Below are 20,627 nucleotides of genomic sequence, written 5' to 3'. Positions count from 1 at the left end.
GTCAAAAGGATTCTACTGCTACATCTAACTAAAAGGAACCAATTTAAAAAATTGACTGAAACCACATTAAAAGTGACAACTGGTCATAGAGATGCTATCTTCCAGAGGACCTGTTACCCTCATGTCACAACTAACCTTATTTCCTTTGGATATAGACCCAGGAGTAGGATTTCTGGATTATATAGTGGGGCTGTTTTTAATTGTATGAGGAATTCCGTATTGCTTTCCCACTTGCCATACTAATTTAGATGGCACAGCAGTGCACTGGGGTTCCCTTTTGCACCCGTCTTCATCAACACTCACCTTTTGTCTTTTTTATAACAGCCATTCTAACACAGTGTGAGGTGATATCCACTGTTACTTTAATTTGCATTTCCCTAATGATTAGTGACATTGAACATTTTTTCATACACCTATTGGCCATTTATATTCCTTCCTTCAAGAAATGTCCATTTAAGTCCTTTCCCCATTCTCTAATCAGATAATTTCATTTTTTTGTAATTGACTTGAGTTCCTTAGATACTTTGAGTATTAATTCCCTATCAGATGTATGGATTGCAAATATCTTCTCCCATTTTTAGGCTATCTTTTTATTCTCTTGATTGTCCCTTTTCTGTGTGGAACCTTTTTAGTTTGGCATAAGTTTATCTATTCTGGGTTTTGTTGCTGGTGTTTTGGGATAATATCCAAAACACTCAGTGACCAGGCCAATGTCAGGAAGCTTTTTTTCTGTCAAGAGATAAATATGTTGATTTCTTTCTGAGCTCTCTATTCTGTTCCATATCTGCCTGCTTAAAGCATGTACCATGCTATTTTGATTACTAGACTTTTGTAATAGATTTTAAAGTGAGGTCATGTGAGGCTTCCAGGTTTGTTCTGTTTATACTCAGGGTCTTTGTAGTTCTAAATTTTAGGATTGTTTTTTCATTTCTGTGAAAAATATCAGTAGTATTTTGGTTGGAATGACATCAAATATTTAGACTGCTTGGGTAATATGGACATTTGAACTGTTAATTCTTTTGATTCATGAACATGGGGTATTTTTCCAATAACTTATATCTCCAGTTTCTTTCATTAATGTTTTATAGTTTTTGATGTGCAGATCTCTTCACTACTCAGAGAAATTTATTCTGAATTATTTTTTTCATTCTATAATAGTGGGATTATTTTTCAGATAGCTTATTATCAGTGTATAGATACTCTACTAATTTTTGTATGTTAATATTATATCTTACAACATTATTGAATTTGTTTATTAGTTCTAACAGTTTTTTTGATGGAGCCTTTAGGGTTTTTAACATGTAAGGTTGTCTCATTAGAATAATGAGATAATAATAATAATAATAATAATAATAACTTCTTCCTTTCTGATTTAGATGACATTTCTTTTTCCTGTCCAATTTGCTCAGCCAAGGACTTCCAGCAGTGTTATATGAATTGGTCAGAGTGTGCCACAGTCTGGCTGGGCACAAAATAACTGGGCGGTCACGAGCCACTTGTAGGTTCAAACAGGAACTACTTTATTACTCGAACCCAACAGGAACTCTCTAGAACTCCACGGAAATTCTGCGAGAACCAACGGGAACTCAACGGGAACTCAACAGGAACTCCCCGAGAACTCAAAAGTAGTGGACACCCGAGGAAGCAGGAGCTGCCTTATTGCCGGACAGAAGAGGCTTATATACACAACCGAATACACAGCCTGTTTCAATTTAGCATCATCCAGCTACAGCAATCAGACATTATCTTAATAATTATACACACCTTAACTTAATCACCATCATCCCAATGGTCGCTGGCGTCACTGCCCAACCACTCCTTCTGGCAAAATGCCAGGCGCCATCCTGTCTTGCCTGTGGCTCTCAACAAGACTGGGCATCCTTCTCTTGTTCCTGAGCTTAGAAGGAAAGTTTTCAACTTTCATTGTATTGAGGTACATTCCTTCTTAACCTGACTTGTTAAGAGTCTTGATCATAAAAGGATGTTGAATTTAGTGAATATTTTTTCTATGTCTGATGTTTTTCACCCTTTATTCTGTTAATGTGCTGCCTTGCATCCATTGCTCTGTGTATGTGCAACTAAACTTTTCTCTCTAGATAAATTCCCTTCATCATGGTGACCCATCCTTTTAATGTGCTGTTGTACTCAGTATTTTGTTGAGATCTATTCTGTCTATGTTCAACATGGATACTGGCCAATAAGTTTTCCTTGTATGTCCTTGTCTGGCTTTAGAAGTAAAACGCTGGCCTCATAAAGTGCTCTTGGACGTATTCCCCCTTCATCAATATTTTGAAAGACTTTGAGAAGGTTTTACATTATTTCTTCTTCAGTGTTTGAGAGAATTCAGCAATGAAGCCATTGAGACCTGGGCCTTTTTTTGGGGGGTGGGGGGAGATTTTTGTTTACTAGTTCAATCTCTTCATTATAGATCTAACTAGACTTTCTACTTCTCCATGCTTCAGTATGGGTAGTAGTTTGGATGTTTCCAGGAGTTCATCCACTTAATAGAAGTAATCCAACTTGGCATAAAATTGACTATGCTATTTTATAATCTGTTATGTTTCTATGATATCAGGTGTACTGTTTCCTTTTTCATTCTTATTTTATTTGAATTCTTTTTACAATGAACATTTATCAAGTTTATTTGACTTTTTAAAAAAATCTTAATTTTTTTGGTCTTTCTATTTCTTTTCTAGGATCTGTTTAATTTTTTGCTGCTGTGATCTTTATTATTTCCTGCTTTCTACTGTCTTCAGGCCTACTTTGTGATTTTTTTTTTTTTGGATGAGTAATAGTAAATTTTGGGGGATTAGTTCTCTCTTATTAAAGGATAGTTAATTTTAGATGTCAAGTTGAGTGAATTAAGGAATTCCTAAGAACTGGTAAACCATTATTTTTGTATATGTCTGTAAGGGTGTTTCCAAAGATTAGTGTGAGTGAGTCACACCTCAATGTGTGGGGTCATATTCCAGTCATCTAGGAGCTAATCATATAGGACAATGGGAGAGAGAAGACAAGTTCCTCTTTCTCTCTCTGTCTCCCTCTCTGTCTCTTGGAGCTAGGACATTGCTGTTCTACTATTGTCTTTGAACATGAGAACTTCAGGCTTTCCAGTTTTGGACTTCAACTCTTTCACCCAGCTTCCCCCAAGTTTCTCAGGTCTTCAGCCTTGGACTGAGAATTTCACCATCAGCTTTCCTGTACTGAGGCATTTCAGACCTGTACCATGTTGTGCTGTAGGTATACCAAGTTCTCCAGCTTGCAGGCAACCCATTTTGGACCCATTTGCATGATTGGGTCCCCTAAATTCTCTCTCATTCAACCATTATATTTGCAAGGTTTACATCCTTGGGTTGAATCAACTGCAAATCAAAAATATTTAAAACAAAAATCATACTAAATTTGTACACTGTTTTCCTTGCCTTTATTCTTGTCACCATTTATGGTACAATGTAACAACTATTTATAAACATTTCCATTGCATTGTTAGTCTGTGTAATCTAGAGATCATTTAAAGTATATGGGAGCATGTTCACAGGTTATACAGGAAGCCTGCACCATTATATATAAGGCACTTGAACATCTATGAATTTCAGTATTTATAGGAAGTCCTAGAACCAATCCCCCTTATAAATCAAGGAACAACTATGTGTGTGTGTGTGTGTGTGTGTGTGTGTGTGTGTGTGTGTATATATATATATATATATATATATATATATATATATATATATTTGGTTCTATCTTTCTGGAGAACCCTAATACCTTTTTCATTTGCTTAGTATTTTCTAATCTCTCATCTTATTCAGAATTCAGCCTGAAGGACAAAAAACTATTTATTGTAAATCCTTTAAAAATGAATTATTTTCTCAATATATGCCAAAATTGCACTTGAGTTTTTCATTCATCTTCTCATTTAATTCTTATAAACTTGGAAAGTTATAAAGCATCATTCCCATTAGAGTATGGAGATAGGGAGACTAGACAAAGTAAAATAATCTTCTTATGCTTGTGTTCTGTATTTCTGTATCTAATTTGAGAAGAAGATGGTACACACTTATTGATTTTGGAACCTGAAGCAAGCTTACATATCTGGAATGAAACCCACTTGATCATGGTGCACTATCTTTTTAACGTGTTTTTGTATGCAATTGCCAGTATTTTATTGAGAATTCTTGCATCTATGATCATCAAGGATATTGGTCTGATGTTTTCTTTCCTTGATGTATCTTTGTCTGGATTTGGTATCAGGGTAATACTAGCTTCACAGAATGTGTTTGGAAGAGATCTTCTTTTCTATTTCATGGAATTATTTGAAGAGGATTGGCTCAAAACTCCAACATATCAGGTTAGAACTGACTTCTTTAATGAGACTCCTAAAGCACAAGAATAAAATCAGTAATCAATAAATGGGATGGCATCCACCTCAAAAGGTTCTTCACAGTAAAGGAAACAATCAAGAATTTGAAGAGAGAGCCTATAGCATGGGAGAAAAACATTGCCACCCATACATTAGATAGAATATTATTTTCAAGGATACATGAAGAACTAAAAAAAAAAAAACTTAACCCCCCCAAAAAAAAGAAAGAGAGAAAAAAGCCAATCAAAAAATGGGCAAAGGAACTGAACAAACGCTCTACAGAAAAAGAAATACAAATGGTCAACAAATATATGAAAAATATGTTCCACTTCTGGCAATTAAGAAATGCAAATTAAAACTACACTGAAATTTCATCTTATTTCAGGCAGAATGGCAACAATCAAGAATACAAATAACAATAACTGTTGGCAGGGATGTGGGGTGAAAGGTATACCATACATTCCTGGTTGGACTGCAAATTATTGTGACCATTTTGAAAAGCAGTATGGAGATTTCTCAAAAAACTTGGAATGGAACCACCATTTGACCTAGTTATACAACTCCTCAGTATATATCTTAAAGAGTTAAAATCACCATACTACAGTGATAAAGCCACATCAGCATTTACAACATTTACAGCCTCCTAATTCACAACAACTAAGATAAGGAGCCAACCTAGGTACCCTTCAACAGATGAATGGATAAAGAAAATGTGGTATATACACACAATGGAGTATTACTCAGCCATAAAGGAGAAGGAAATTATGACGTTTGCCAGTAAATGTATTGAACTGGCAATCTACTAAGTGGAATAAGCCAGTCCCCCCAGACCAAAGTTTGAATGTTCTCTCTGATATGTGGAAGCTAATCCACAATCAGGGGGTGGAGGCAAATAGATATTCAATATATTTTTGTTTATCTAATATTCAAAAAGCAATAAAGGAAAGGAAAAGGCATAGGAAAATGAAAGTGGAATGAATCTGAAATAATTTTTCTATGTACATATTTAAAAACATCACAGCGAATTCCACCCAAGTGTCCAACTACCAGAATGTGATCCTATCTAGAATAAGATATATTTCATGCTTAAATAGTTATATCAAAATGGATTCTAATGTCTTGTATAACTAAAAAGAACAAAAAAAATGCCCCACAAAATAGAGGTAATCACTGAAGGATTACCTCCATTTTGTGGGGCATTATATTGATCATGTAAGCCAGACATAAAAAAGACAAGTACTACATGTTCTGTCATATGTGGAAGCAAAAATGAAAAAAAAAAAGTTGACCTAACTGTGGAATAGTGGTTAATGGAAACGGAGAGGGGTAGATAAATGGTGGTTGGACTTGATAAGTATACTCTGTGTGCCCATGTGGAATTATTGCACTTAACTCTTCAGTATATACAATTAATTCTTGTTTGTCAATAGTAGACTAACTATTTTAAAAATATTTTCTAATTGTGCTTACATGAGGTATTCAGGTGTTTAACATATAATGAATAAACCAAAATATTGTGCTTTCTGTGATCACCAAAAGTATCAGCATGCTTACTGAATAAAGAACAGATTGAATTAGAAAAAGGAAGAAAAAGGTAGAAAGGAAGGAAGGGAGGGTATAGAGTTATTATGGGCACTAGCAGAATAAAATGACCCTTAAAGCCAGGATGTTCATTAAAGAGTGTGGAGTTTTCATTATTTGAAAGCAACACTATTGGTAGCAGACCTGCTTTCCGCTGAAAGTGGAATGAATGTGGAATGAATCTGAAATAATTTTTCTATGTATCTATGTAAAAACATCACAGAGAATCCCACACAAGTGTATATCTTCACACTCATGCTGAAACATCTGATCCTCAATACCTGTATGGAGCCATCCTAGTTCATCATGGTCTGTGAGCTTCTTGGTCCTTGATTATTACTAACAAATTTCTAGGCATTTTGATTTAAATTATTGTTAAAGGAAATATATAAATGAGATATGTGACCTTGGAGAATCTCCTAATTCCACATAATATTATTGTTCATAATCTTCTACATAAAAGTTTTTATAATACTATTAAAAAAAAATGTGGATTCTTCACTGTCAGATTGAACTACACAGCACTTACATGATTCTTTCCTGGGCACCATTCTCAGAATGGACTTGGCTTAAATTCTAACCTCAGTTAAATAGTATCTGACTATATCTAAGGTATTTTGGGGGAGTTGTTTAATAAAGATAAAATCAAGAATGTTCATTAATTCCAAGGACTACAGTAACATTTTCCAAAGAATATTCCATGGAAACCTGGATGCACTGAACTCTATGCTCTGTGGACAAAGGAATGCACTGTAAAATAAGATCAGAAACATTCTGCACCCTAACATTCTAATTTTGAGAAATATATTAATTATTATATTAATGGTTCTGAGAATATTTGCAGATGAACTTGTTTCATTTTTCATAACCAATCATCTTCCATATTGATTTACTAAAAACTGCCTTATTCTCCCAAAGTACATATTGATCACAATTCACTGACTTACTAAACTTATTTAATTGTGAAACTATTACCAATTTTAGAATATTTCTATCATCCTCCAAAGATCCCTCATACCCATACCCAGTCACTTCTTGTTTCCACCTCCAGCCCTAGGCAACCGTTAATCTGCTTTTTGTCTCTAGACCTATTCTGTTTATTTTATATAAATGTAACCATTTAAAATTGGCCTTTTGTGTCTGACTTTTTTCACTTAGCACATTTTTGAGGGTTTATCCATGTGGCAGCATGAATCAGTATTTTATTCCTGTTTATTTCTAGATATTATTTCACTAGGAAGATATGCCATATTTTATTTATTTATTAGGCATTCAGGTTGTTTCCACATGTTGGCAACTCTGAATAATGCTGCTATATAAATATTTATGTGCAAATTTTTGTGTGTTCATAAGTTTTCACATCTCTATGCCTAGGAGTGGAATTGCTTTGTTTATAACGATATTCAGCCTTTTGAGAAACTGCCAGGTTGTCCTCCAAAGCGGCTGTTCCATTTTACAGAAGCTCTATTCCATGTATGACACTCTGAGAGGATAGGGCCCTAATTAGTCCCCCAATCAGCTTTCTGTATGAGGAAGAAAAAAAAAAAGCCCAAGAAGAACTAAGAATAAATGGGCCACTGTCCCTGTCTTGAGTTTTGGAACAGCATCAGAGGTTTAGCTCAGGTTAAAAGGCAGGACATAAACACAGTATGTTGCAAAGGTCTTCCCAAGAGAAGTTTCTTTACTTAGAACATAATGAGGGGAGTTTGATCCTAAAGAAACTCTCAAAAATTAATAGAGATAATGATTTAAGTAATCAGAGGTGACTGGTAGCTCCTTAAGAGCAACAATAAAAACCACAGGCCAATAGTTTACCAGAGGAAATCATGCAGACATCTAAGCAGGGCCCTCTGGTATTGGAACAAACCTCAAATGCCTGTTGCAAAGGGGAGCCCATGCAAAAGGGCTTGTATTTAATTGGATTAGACTGTGGAGTAATTTATGTCCCAGAACATTGGAGGGAAGAGTGAAGCAACCAGTCAGCAATTAATGGAGGCTAACATTAATTGCTGGGTGTCATACCTGTAGTTAGACAGCTTAACAAATAAGAGCAAGCAATGGTCAAAGAGAAACATTATAAAACCACTGTTATTTCAAGATGATTGTATATGTGCCAAAGGCTACACCTGAGAAACAACATGAGATACTCTATACAGAAGTGGGGTTTACAAAATCATCTGGTCAAATCAATTAAAAAAAACAGTAAACAACAAAAACATTAAATTTTACATGGTGGACACTGGTGCATAAGTTGCTTAATTGTTTTCTGAAATATCCATTATTCATTAAAAAAATGATCAGACATGCAAAGACACAAGACAGTGTGATCCACAAACATGAAAAAAAGCAGGCAATAGAAACTTTCTTAAAAAGGCCAATGTATCAGCCCAGATCCACCCACACCAGCCTCTGTGATGCCCAGGTGCACAGCAGGCTGGGTCCACCCCTTACCCAGTGGGGCACACACTCCCCAGAGCCTAGCTTCTGTTGTAGGTCCACCCCTTCAGACCAGTGCACTACCTCAAGAGCCAAGATCCAGCTCAGACAGCTCATTACAGCCCACACAGGATCCAGGATTTTATTAGGCCTGGTTCACCCCTCCCCTGGCAGAGCAGACACTGTCAGAGCCTAGCCTTTGGTGCAAGACCGCCCCTTCCTACCAGTGGACTACCACCAGAGGTCAAGTCCAGCAGCTCAGATCCACCCACTCCAACTTACTTAGGTCCAAGACACAGGATGCAATAGCATCCATTAAGGGACACCAGCAGGGCTGGAAGGCCAACATCAAGGTGAGGCACAGACAATTTGCACAGGTACTACAAGAATATAGGGAAGAAACTGTAACATCTCAGATGCATACTGCAAGAAAGGAAGACACATAGACAACATGAAAAAACAAGGGAGAAAAGTGTCCCAAACAAACCAGTACACTGTAATAACAGAACCTAAGGACAGTGAAGTTGATGAAATGTCAGAGAAAAAGTTCAGAAGGTTTATAATTAAAATGATCTGTGAATTAAAGAATGACCAAAATGAGCAAATACAGGCCAAAATTGAACATTCCAATAATGAGATAAGAGAGAAAATACAGGTAACAAAAGATTACTTTAAGAAAGAAATAATCTTTAAAAAAGTTAGAAACCCTTGAAATGAAGTATACAATAAATAAAATAAAAAACTCAATAGAAAGCATAAGCAACAGACTAGATCACTTGGAAGAAAGAACATCAGATAATGAGGACAAAGTATACTATCTGGAAAATACAGTTGATCACTCAGTGAAGATAGTTGGAAACCATGAACAGAATGTCCAAGAATTATGGGACAGAATCAAAAAACCAAATCTAAGAGTTGTTGGAATAGAGGAAGGCAGAGAGTTTCAGACCAAAGGAATGCACAATCTCTTCAATGAGATAATATCAGAAAATTTCCAAGCATGAAGAACGAATTGGAAAACCAAATAAAAGAGGCTTACAGGACACCAAATGTACAAAATTACAGATCTACACCAAGGCACATTATAATGAAAATTAGAGCATACAGGATAAGGATAGAATTTTAAAAGCTGCAAGAGACAGGAATCAATAGGGGGACACCAATTTGTATCTCATCAGATTTTTCAACCCAGACCCTGAAAGCCAGGAGATTGTGGAACATATACCAAGCTCTGAAAGAAAATGGATGCCAACCAAGAATCTTATATCTAGCAAAACTAAGCTTTAGATTAAATGATGAAAAAAAACCTTCCATGATAAACAAAAGTTAAAAGAATTTACAATGAGAAAGCCTGCACTCCATAACATCCTCAGCAAAATATTCCAAGGAGAGGAAATAAAATACAATGAAGAAAATCAGCAGAGGGAGGGATTACACTAAAGGAAAATATAATCAGAGGAGAAACCAAGTCACATCAAATACCAAAAATAAACAAAAATGGCTGGGAAAACAAATCATGTCTTAATATAACCCTCAATGTTAATAGCCTAAACTCACCAATCAAAAAAACATATAATAGCAGATTGGATTTAAAAAAGACCCCAAAGTATGCTGCCTTCAAGAGAGACATCTCATAGAAAAAGACATTCATAAACTGAAGGTGAAGGGTTGGGGAAAATCATACCACTCACATGGACTGCAGAAGAAAGAAGGGGTTTCCACCTCATATCAAATAAAGTAGACAAACTAAAGCCTGTCAAAAAAGGATAAAGAAGGACACTACATACTGGTCAAGGGAACCATACACCAACAAGACTAAACAACCATAAATATATATGCCCCAAACAATGGAGCATCTATGTTCATCAAACTCTTCTCAAGTTCAAGTGTCAAATAGACCACAATACAATAATTTTGAGTGACTTTCACACACCTCTTTCATCACTAGAGAGATCTTCCAAACACAAGCTGAACAAAGAAACTATAGAATTCAATAATACAATCAATAACTTAGACTTAACTGACATATATTAAATATTCTAACCTTCAAGGACAGAATTTTTCAGCAGCACATAGATCCATCTCTAAAATAGACCATATACTATTCCACAAAGCAACTATTAGCAAATGTAAAGAAGTAGAGATACTACCCTGCATTCTATCAGATTATAATGGAATAAAATTAGATATCAATTATAAGAAATAAAATCCACTCCAACACCTGGTGACTAAATAATATGCTACTGAATGAACAGTGGGTTACAGAAGATATCAATGAGGAGATTAAAAAGTTTTTAGAGGTGAATAAGAACACAGATACAAGATATTGAAATCTCTGGGACACTACAAAAGCAGTTCTAAGAGGAAAGTCATTGCATGGAGTTCATTTCTTAAAAGAAGAAAAAGTCAACAAATAAATGACTTAACACTACATCTCAAAGCCCTAGAAAAAGAAGAACAAATCAACACCAAAAGCAACCAAAGACAGGAAATAATTAAAATCAGAGCTGAAATCAATGAAATTGAAACAAAAGAAACAATTGAAAAAACTGACATAACAAAAAGCTGATTTTTTGAAAAAATAAATAAGATTGACAGATCCTTAGCCATACTAATGAAGCGAATGAGAGGGAAAACTCAAAACACTAACATACTAATAAAAATGGAAATATCACAACAGACACTACAGAAATACAGAAGATAATTAGAAATTATTTTGAAAACTTTTTACTCCAATAAAGTAGAAAATATCAAAGGCATACACAAATTTCAGGAGTCATATAATTTGCCCAAATTGTATCAGGATGATATACATAATTTTAACAGACCAATTTCAAGTGATGAAATAGAAGATGCCATCAGAGACCTACCAACTAAATAAAGCCCAGGACCAGATGAATACACAACTGAGTTCTATAAGACCTTTAAAGAGGAACTAATACCAATACTCTTCAATTTATTTCAGAAATAGAAAAAGAGGCAGCATTTCCAAACTCATTCTATGTGGCCGGTATGACCCTGATTCCAAAACCAGTCAAAGACAGATCAAAAAAAGAAAACTTCAGACCAATATCTCTAATGAACATAGAAGCAAAAAATTCTCAATAAAATTCTGGTCAATCGAATACAAAAGCATATCAAAAAGACAGTGCACCATGATCAAGTGGCATTCATCTCAGGGATGCAAGATTGGTTCAACACATGGAAATCAATAAATGTAATTCATCACATCAATAGACTTAAAGATAAAAACCATATGATCATCTCAACAGATGCAGAAAAAGCATTTGACAAAATACATCACCCCTTTCATGTTCAAAACACTAGAAAAGTAGGGAAAACAGGAACATATCTCAGAATCATAAAGGTTATCTATGTTAAGCCCCAGGCTAACATAATTCTAAATAGAGGGAAAAATGAAAGCATTACCTCTAAAAACTGGAACAAGGCAGGGATGCCCTCTTTCACTATTTCTGTTTAACATAGTTTTTGAAATACTAGCCAGAGCAATTAGACAGATGAAAGAAATTAAAGGGATATGGATAGGTAAAGAAAAATTCAAATTAGCACTATTTGCTGACAATATGATTCTATACCTAGAAGACCAAAAAAAAAAAAAAAAATCCCAACAGAAAACTTCTAAAACTAGAACGTGAACTCAGCATGGGAGCAGGATACAAAATCAATACCCATAAATCAAAGAAATTTTGTATATCAGTGATAAATTCTCTGAAATGTAATTGAGGAAAACTACCCCAATTATAATAGCATAAAAAATACTTTGGAATAAACGAGAGAGGTAAAATACCTCTACAATAAAAACTACAGAATGCTAAAGAAAGAAATTAAAGAAGACCTTAGAAGATGGAAAGATCTACCTTGTTCTTGGATAGGCAGAATTAATATTATCAAAATGACCATACTACTAAAAGCACTATACAGATTTAATGCAGTTTCGATCAAACTCCTAATGGCATTTCTTATAGAAAGAAAAAGCAGTCATGAAATTCATCTAAAAAAATAAGAGACACAGAATAGCTAAAGCAATCCTTAGCAGGAAGAGTGAAGCAGGTGGCATCACTATACCAGACCTTAAACTATACTACAGAGCAATAGTAACAAAACAGCATGGTATTTGCACCAAAATAGACCTGTAGAAAAATAGTACTGAATAGAGGACATAGAGACTTACCCACATAATTACAGTTATCTTATATTTGACAAAGGCACCGAAAATATACATTGGAGAAAAGATAGCCTCTTCAACAAATGGTGCTGGAAAAAATGGAAATCCATATGCAACAAAATGAAATTAAACCCCTATCTCTCACCATGCACAAACTCAAAACTGGATCAAGGATCTAGGAATTAAACCAGAGACACTGCATATATTAGAAGAAAAAGTAGGGCCAAATCTAAATCATGTCACATTAGTCCCCAGCTTCCTTAATAAGACTCCAGTAGTGCAAGAATTAAAACCACAAATCAAGAAATGGGATGGATTCAAACTAAAAAGCTTCTTCTCAGCAAAAGAATCAATCAGTGAGGTGAATAGAGAGCCTACATCTTGGGAGCAAATTTTTACCACTTGCACATCAGATAGAGCACTAATCTCTAGGGTATATAAAGAACTCAAAAAGCTAAACACACACACACACACACACACACACACACAAAACCCAATCAATAAATGGGCCAAGGAACTGAACAGACACTTCTCAGAAGAGGATATACAATCAACAAATATATGAAAAAATGTTCAAAATCTCTACGAATTAGAGAAATGCAAATCAAAACTATTTAAAATTTCATCTCACTACAATCAGAATGGCAGCAAACAACAATAAGTTTGCCGGCAATGTTGGGAGAAAGGTACACTCATACATTGCTGTTGGGACTGCAGATTGGTGCTTCCAATATGGAAAGCAGTATGGAGAATCCTTGGAAAACTGGGAATGGATCTATCATTTGACCCAGCTATCCCACTCCTTCGTCTATACCTAAAGGAATTAAAAATAGCATCCTACAGAGACACAGCCATGTCAATGTTTATAGCAGAAAAATTCACAATAGCTAAACTGTGGAACTAACCTAGATGCCCTTCAGTAGATGAATGGATAAAGAAAATGTGGTATATATACCCAATGGAATAGTATTCAGCATTAAAAGAGAATAAAATCATGTCATTTGCAGGTAAATGGATGGAGCTGGAGAATATAATGCTAAGTGAAATTATCCAATCCCTAAAACCCAAATGCTGAATGATTTCTTTGATTGAAGGATGCTGATTCATAATATGCTGCAGAAGGCCAGATGGAAGGATTAATTGACCTCTAGATAAGGCAAAGAGGAAAAGGAGAGAGAGGAAAAGGGAAGGGACATAGGGGGAGGAAAGACATTGGAATTCGATGGTTATCATTACCCTATGGACATGTATGATAACATGAAGTATGTGAGTCTACATTGTGCAAAACCAGAGATATGAAAAATTACAGTATGTATGTGTAATATGAGTTCTAACAATTCAAAAGGTATCAAGAATATACAATGGGAAATGCATTATGTTGTCATATATATCGAATTAAAATTTTTAAAATGCCAAAAATATCAGTTAAAAATAAAAAGAAAATTACAGGCCAATATTCCCAATAAACATAAATGCAAATATCCTTAACCTAAAATAGCAAACTAAATTCAGCAGGATCACTAGGATCTAGTGGGATCACTTCCAGTGATTCAAGGATGATTCTGCAGGTAAATGTGATTAACACAATGAAGGGCAAAAACCACATGGCCATCTCCTTAGATGCAGAAAAATCTATTAACATCTTTGTGTGTGTTGGGGATTGAATGTAAGGGTGCCACGAGTAAGATGCATTCCTATTCTTTTTTTATTTCTAGATTGTGTCTTGTTATGTGGCTGAGGCTTGCCTCCAACTTGAAATCCTTCTTCCTCCATCTCCTGCTTTTTTGGATTTAACATCTTTTCAAGACAAAACTTTCAATGAGTTTGGAATAGAAACAATGTACCTCAACACAATAAAGGCTATATATGACAAGTCCACAGCTAACACACTCTATACTGAAGAGTTGAAAGTTTTTCCTCTAACATCAGGGAACACTTTTACCACTTCTGGTCAACATGGTACCGGAAGATATATTCAGAGCATTAGGCAAGAGAGAGAGACACACAAGGCATCCAAGTTAGAAGGGAGGAAGTTATGTCATTCTTGTTTTCAAAGACATAATCTTTTAAATAGAAAATCTTAAAGATTCTGCCAAAAAAACCTTTTTAAATAAACAACTTTAGTAGGTTACAGGATACAAAATCAGCACACAGAAATAAGTAATATTTCTGTAACTAACAATGAACTTTCTGAAAAAAAAATCAAGAAAATATCTCATTTACAGTAGCTGCCCCCCCAAAAAAAAAGATAAGATAAAAATATTTAGAAATAAATTTAACCAAGGATGTGAAAGACCTGTACACTGAGAGTTACTACACATTGATGAAGAAACTGATGAAGGCACAAAAAAATGAAAAGATACTCTATGTTCATGGATTGGAAGAATTAATAGTGTTAAAACATCCATACTATCCAAAGCAATCTACAGATTCAATGCAAATTCTATCAAAATACAAATGATATTTTTCATAGAAATAGAAAAAATAATCCTAAAATTGACATGGACTCTCAAGACCCTGAATAACCAAAGCTAGAGGTCACAGTACTTGATTTCAAAATACACTACAAAGTCTACTAATCAAAACCACATGGTACTGTTGTAAAACAAATCCATTGACCAACAGAACACAGCAGAGAGCCCATAAATAAATACATGTATTTCCAGTCCTTTGACTTTTTAAAAAAGTATCAAGAATATACAATGGGAAAAAAACAACAGTTTCTTTAAAAATAGCTTTGGGACAAATGGATATCCATATGCAGAATAATGCAATTATACCCTTACATCACACTTTATACAGAAATCAACCCAAAAGGAATTAAAAAGTTACATGTAACACCTGAAACTGAAAAACTACTAAAGGAAAACAGAGGAGAAAAGCTCCTTGACATTGGTCTGGAGAATGATTTGTAGATATGAGTGCAAAATATGTTGGTCACAAATTTTCACTTAGGAGAAATAAGTTCAAGAATAAGTTCAAATATATTGTCTAACCTAGTGACAAAAAAATAGCAATGCATTTGCATTCTTAAAAATTGCTGAGGCTGGAGATGTAGCTCAGGTATGGAATGCTTGCCTACCACGTATGAGGCTCTGGGTTTGTTACAAGGTACCACCAATGCCCCTCTCCCCAAAATACCCCAACAAAACAAAACACAAGAAAAAATTGCTTAGAGAGTAGATTTGAAATATCACCACCAGCACCAGATAATAATAATAATAATAATAAGATCCTAATGTTAATTAGCTTGATTTAGTTATTCCATAATGTATTCATATTTCAAATCATGCACAATACATATAATTTTTATTTGTCAAATAAATATATATTTGAAAATAAGAAAGAAAATGTTTAACATGCATGGGGCTTTTACGTATAATATCATTTTTTCTATTCATCTTTTATATTTTGATTGAACATTCTATGTTATCCTTAGTGTTTTTTCAGATTGTTTTTTCTAACATAGGAAATACTGAAATACAGATTTATAGAATGTTTACTTTCTAATTATAAATAATACCAACATATTATTAAGAATAAAGAGAATGTGAAAAGTGTATAAGAAATAAAATCAGCCCCAAATCATGCCAACCATTGATAATTACTGTTAAAATTTTGCTGAACTTCTCATTCCTTGTGTACCACTTTGCCTGAGAGCAAATAAATATTCATCATTAAATTTTGACTTTTAAGCAATGACATCAAAATCTGTCAACCTTATGTCAAAGTCCTTTATTATTCCAGCCTACAGGTATAGCTTAATATTTTTGGATATATATTGCTTACGGTTTTTATCATATATTTAATTCTATGAAGAATGACTCTTCTTACAAGTCATTCTTTGCAATTCAAGAAATTACCAAGAATCTCAGAAATAAAATAACTAGTAAAATGGTGAACTTTGTTAAAGGATTTGATACATACCAGGAATTGTTAAAAATAAAATTGTTCCATTTTACATCCAGACCAGCAGTGCATGAGAATTCTAGTCTTACCGTATGCTCACAACAGTAGATAGCTCCTTTTTAGAGACATGTACCTTTGATGAAAGCTTAGCTTTTCCACTATCTAGCTATGCAGTTTTGGTCAAGTTCTTAACCTCTCTTGATTCAGTTTTATCATTTGAGTATCAGGGCATACAAAATAAACAGCTTATGTATTTACTGTGAAGATTGATGGAATAACATGTGAAGCATTAGGAAAGATACTGGCACATGCTAAATATTCATTATTACAGTCTCTATTACTTGATAACTAAAGATTTTTTGGTTAAGAATATCTTGGCATATCAAATAATAAAATAGTAGGATGAATAATTACTATTAATCATTTATCAGGATTTCTAATAAAGGCAGAGTAGTATGTACTGGACCAATTCTCCTGTAGACACTAATAATAACCCCCCAAAAATATATATTTTAAAAATCAACTCTCTAAAAACAGTGGAGAATGAGCACAAGCAGATAGGGATGGGAGGACAGTTGATACCCTGAAGAATGGGCAGCACAGGACTTGCATTCTAAGTGCTGACTGAAGTTCTTTAGGCTGTAGGAAACTCAGAACCTCAGCACCAGAAGCAGGAAATATAGATAAATATAAAAGACTGTTTCTATTTCTTTAAAGTACTCATACTTATTTAATAAATTAAAGTTAAAGACCCAAAATACAGCAGGAAAAGAAAAGCAGAGGGAACAAAAAAAATAGAAGGACCAAGCAGAAACTAAATAACAAAAGTGTTCAATCTAAATCCTCTCGTTTTAATAATTCCATTGGATGTAGGTGGACTGCCTGCCTCACTAAAAGGCAGAAACAAAAAAAGAAAGAGCCAACCATTTGCTGTCTACAAGGAATACCACTAATGTATAGGATACCTGTAGGTTGAAAGTTATATGTCATATTTCATACAGACAGCGATTGACTATATAAGCATACAAAAACCCAATATTATTAGTTTTGGGGACAAAGAGTATCACTAGAAATAAAGATGACTATTTCATCCTGATAGAAGAATCATTTTATCAGAAACCATAGCAATCATACATGTGTGTACACTTATACACACATGTACCTATAAATGAAGCAAACTTTGACAAATTAAAGGGGAAAATGGAAAAATCCACAATCAAAATTAGAAATTTAATAATCGTCTCAGTAGTTGCTACATGAACTATATGATAAAAATGGGCAAGGACCCAGAGGATCTAAATAATGTTTTCATAGTAATGTATTTGACCCATCACACCACATTATCAGATAATTATATATGATTGCAAATTTAAATAAAAATAATAAATGATTTTTAGAATGATAGAATTATTTTCTGTGCTAAAATTTTTGGTAGAAATAAAATAAGCAAAGTCTGATTTAAGATGAAAGACTAAGTACATATTGAGGTCTCAATATTTTGCCATAAAAATCCTATAAAACACAGAAAAGAACTTCACAAATCTATTTCTGGGAAAACAGAAATTCCTTAATTGAACCAGAACTAATGGAAAATCTCCAGAAAAAAATGAGATTAAATCAATATGAGATTAAATTAAGAAAGTAAATCATAGCTCCAAGGCAGTTAAGTGTTCTGGAAAAGATGGAAGCCATAATACAAATATACTTTCCATCCTCAAAGAGATGCTGGTGGCATTAATGAATCAAGTAGAGATCCTGGAAAGTTAAAATTTTATTGTTCAATATGCAACAGTCAATTGTGCCCCTCTATACCATCAATAAGCAATTAGAAACTCTCACTTTAAAAAGAACAGCATATACAAACAAAATATTATAGCAACATGTAATTATAAGGTACCTAGGAATAAATCTAACGGAAAATGTTCAAGACCTGTAGGCAGAAACTGTAAGATTTACTGAAACACTTGAAGATGATGTAAATAAATAGATATCCAATGTTGCTCAACAGAAAAATATAAACGTCAGTTTTTCCAACTGGACTTATGTAAGTTGAGGTCATGGTTATAGAATTTAACCAAGGTTTTTCTTCAGATTTGATAGGCTGATTCCAAAATGTGCAAGAAAGAGTGAAGAGCTACGATGGGGCCAAATCTTCTGAAGTGAAACAAACAATGGCAATGTGACCTGCAAGCTTTCAAGACTAATTTTGAAGCTCTGTCAGTAATAACAATGTAGTGTTGGCACAAGGAAGACAAATTGGTCAATGGAACAGAACAAGAGCCCCAAAAGGGACCATCACTTGGTAGACCTTTTGAGATATGAGGTGGCATGCCCTAGAAGGAAAGGACTATATTAAATAAAAGGAGGTGGCTATCTATATGGAAATAAAAGAACAACAGAAAGACACAAAAACAAAACAAAGCACATACATTGAAAGGTTAAATGTCAAAAGTAAGAATTTTTTTATTAGAGCTTCATAATTATACATAGTAGTTGGGTTCACTTGGGCAAATCACACATGCAAGGAATTTGATTTCAATTCCCAGACACCCTTTTCTTCTTTCCTTCCTCCCTCCCCCTAATCTCCCTCCACTACTCACCTAAACTTCCTTTCTTCTACATATACATAAAAGTGAATTTCCCTTTGGCACCTCTATTTAAGAATCTAAAATGATTTTATTAAATTCATTCTATTTATCTTCCTCTTTCCCTTCCTTCCTCACTCTTGACCTCCTTCTTCTACTCCACTGATTTTCTCTGTGTCTTTCTGGTATCCCATCTCCTCCCAAACCATCTTCTTTCCTGTGCTTTGCTCTAGCTTTCACATATGAGAGAAAACATTCCACCTTGATTTTCTAAGTCTGGCCTGTATCACTTAGCATGATTTTTCTCTATTTCCACTGATGTACTGACAATTTCCTTGTTCCAATACCACACAATGGCAAATACCATTATTCCATTCTTCTTTATGGCTGAATAAGACTCCATTATGTCTATGTACATGTTTTCTTAGTCCATTCATCTGCTGATGAATATCTGGGTTAATTCCAAAATTTGACTATTGTGAACAATGCTGCTATAAACATTGAGGTGGCTGTATTTCTATAATATGCTGATTTTAGATTTTCACAAGCAACATTTAAAATTTCAGTAGATTATTTAGACAAATAATCTAATGTTGGAATGTGGAAATATTTCTCGTCAAAGTAAAAAGGCAGATAAATTTTACTATATGAAAATAAACATTTTGTTCTTCAGATGTTCTGTAAAAGAAGGTGAAAAAACAGGGTCTGTGTGTAAAAACACACAGTGTTACCCTCTCAAATGCTGCTTAATGATTTTCAGTTGCTCTGTTTCTTAAAAAGTGTGCACGCCTTTGAAACTCCCCTACTACGTTTTATAGGTCTTGAAGTTTGGACTTTCCTAGAACAGGGGAGGTATCAAGTAAAAACATACTTTTGCAAACACAGAAAGCAAGCAATTCCTACCTTTGTGGAGTTTTGGAGAACTGTAAAAGTGATCAAGAAGGCTAATATCAGCAGCAGTAGCCACAGTGACTTCCGATTGGTCACAGTTGTTTTCATGATCAGGACCCTACAAGAGACAACAAAACAAACACACAATAAAACAAAACAGAAAGAAAAGCGTGGAAACACCCGAAGTTCTTGTGCCTCCTCAGATGAGTTCCTCCCAGAGGTAAACCTTGGCCCCCCCCAGCTGCCCTTGCACTCCCCCAGCAGCTGTTCATGGTGATCAGCTTGTACTTTGCCCAGGAAAGTTATTCCATGCAGCCCACCATGGACTCTAAGGGACTGAGCAGCTAAGCACCTACAGGGTGCAGGGATGCTCATGGTTAAGGGGAAGCCTCCAGTGTATGTGTCATCTCAAATGCTTCCTATTCTCTTGCTTGAAACATCAAGTTGAAGAATTTGAATAAATATTGACCCTGAGATTCATATTACCTCAGTGGCCTTCTTATGTAAATTGATCATTCACCCTCCTCAATCCCTGTCTGTTAATTTGTTCCATTTTCTTGTTTTACTTGGAGACTTTCTAGCACCCATTAACCTTGAAAATAATTATTTTAAAACTCATGTTTATTACTTCCTTTTAAAATTATTTCAGGCTTTATCAGTCTTTTTCTTCAATTTATATAAT

The 20,627-nt window shown here is 34.5% G+C and overlaps 1 pseudogene; it reads right to left on the bottom strand.

Moving 5' to 3' along the window:
- LOC144254314 (NXPE family member 1-like) overlaps nt 1-20,627 on the bottom strand; it is a 79,868-nt pseudogene that overhangs the window by 22,620 nt on the left and 36,621 nt on the right.

The sequence above is a fragment of the Urocitellus parryii genome, chromosome 4, assembly GCF_045843805.1.
Source record: "Urocitellus parryii isolate mUroPar1 chromosome 4, mUroPar1.hap1, whole genome shotgun sequence".
NCBI lineage: Eukaryota > Metazoa > Chordata > Mammalia > Rodentia > Sciuridae > Urocitellus > Urocitellus parryii.
The sequence above is the reverse complement of the archived record's forward strand: the minus strand, read 5'-3'. Positions and strand labels throughout refer to the sequence as shown.